The 233-nt window shown below is 29.2% G+C and overlaps 2 protein-coding genes across 7 annotated transcripts in view; one reads left to right on the forward strand and one right to left on the reverse strand.

The window, feature by feature from the left end:
• Nucleotides 1-233, forward strand: part of LOC116686444 (oocyte zinc finger protein XlCOF7.1-like) — a 588,898-nt gene that overhangs the window by 397,202 nt on the left and 191,463 nt on the right. The gene's annotated exons all lie outside the window — the stretch shown is intronic.
• The window catches only part of LOC116686450 (gastrula zinc finger protein XlCGF57.1-like), a 13,272-nt gene that overhangs the window by 5,352 nt on the left and 7,687 nt on the right, over nt 1-233 (reverse strand). The window lies entirely within an intron of this gene.

Genomic DNA, 233 nt, shown 5'->3' on the forward strand with positions numbered 1-233 from the left:
ATGTTTACTGTAACTTCCTCTTAACCCTCGTGTTGTATTCCCGTCAAAATCAACACTTTTGTTGAAGTTTCTCAGCGACGTTTTTAACTTCTTCTTACTTTTTTGTCCCTTTTTTCATCACTATTGACACATTTTTTTCAATATTTGTCATTGATTTGAAATTTTGTTATTTTAAGTAATTCAAAAGAAAATTGACATGGTATAATTTCCTATAAATGAGGTTTGTTGACCAT

This window comes from Etheostoma spectabile, unplaced genomic scaffold, assembly GCF_008692095.1.
Source record: "Etheostoma spectabile isolate EspeVRDwgs_2016 unplaced genomic scaffold, UIUC_Espe_1.0 scaffold378, whole genome shotgun sequence".
NCBI classification, from domain to species: domain Eukaryota; kingdom Metazoa; phylum Chordata; class Actinopteri; order Perciformes; family Percidae; genus Etheostoma; species Etheostoma spectabile.